The sequence below is a fragment of the Hydra vulgaris genome, chromosome 10 (genome assembly GCF_038396675.1).
Source record: "Hydra vulgaris chromosome 10, alternate assembly HydraT2T_AEP".
Lineage (NCBI taxonomy): Eukaryota > Metazoa > Cnidaria > Hydrozoa > Anthoathecata > Hydridae > Hydra > Hydra vulgaris.
The window spans coordinates 28,969,668-28,970,616 of record NC_088929.1 but is presented as its reverse complement, the minus strand read 5'-3'; the positions used below and the strand labels follow the sequence as shown (position 1 = coordinate 28,970,616).

General features: G+C 25.9%; 1 long non-coding RNA gene across 2 annotated transcripts; it reads right to left on the bottom strand.

Annotated features, from left to right (window-relative positions):
• LOC136086549 (uncharacterized) lies at positions 1 to 659 on the bottom strand. 2 transcript variants are annotated; one of them, XR_010641414.1, is made up of 3 exons: positions 438 to 659; positions 226 to 274; positions 1 to 131 (listed from the first exon to the last, which is right to left on the bottom strand). It is a non-coding gene; the product is annotated as an uncharacterized LOC136086549 (long non-coding RNA). The 2 variants fall into 2 exon arrangements; XR_010641413.1 differs by having other exon boundaries at positions 226 to 659.
• Between the last annotated feature and the right edge of the window lie 290 nt (positions 660 to 949).

Below are 949 nucleotides of genomic sequence, written 5' to 3'. Positions count from 1 at the left end.
GAATTTTTGAGAATATAATTATATACAATAAAAATATATATAATCTACGGCGGTATCACAAAGGTAAGATACGGATAAGAAATAAACAGAGATTTTAAGTTCCAATGGTTTACGTCCATGTAAAGTTTAATCTAGTAAAAAAAAACAAATTAATTAAATTATTTTTTAAAAATAGTACAACAAAAAACTTTTAGATTTTATTTTCCAATTTAAATGTATTCTTACTTTTTTTTATTTACGTAAAGTCGTAAATATTTTGTTTGTTTTGTTTCAGCTAAAAGTTGATATAAAATTAATAAGGAAGGTTTCCAGTTTTTAAAATCAGCACTTTTTTAAAAGTTTCAGCTTATGTGAATCAATTTTCATTCCCTCTAGAACTCGCTCAACAAACTCGTGTAAATACCATTTAGTTATTTAAATTTAAAGTTATTTAAAACCTGTTAATTCGAGTAGCAATGGACCAATCGGAGTCATCAGGTCATTTAAAATTTTTATCGCACAAATGTTGTTTGCCATCAGATCGAATAGATTAATGTTGGTGAATTAACCCCAAAGATCAAAATTCTTTCAGCAATGCGCATGTTGACCAGTACATGGGACACTAAATGTGTAAATGCTATTAAGAATTGTTTTTGAAAAGATTAAGATCGACGCAACTAAAAACAGTCTCCGCAACTGCGTTCGTCTAACATGCGTAAAAAAATTTAAAAGCTTGATTTATTTTACAATCTTAACCTAACTTGATAAACACACTTAAGAAACAAATAGGCAACTGAAAGTTTTTAAAACACTGCCCAAATTTTGTTATTTTATTAGTAAAATATTATAATATATGTAGCATCTTATTCGAAATATTTATTTCTTTTTTATAGGCAGATTTTGTGAAAAAAAAAAGTTATTTAAAATATGGTGCTTTAAAGTAAACTTTCAATTTGAAATTTTGATTATT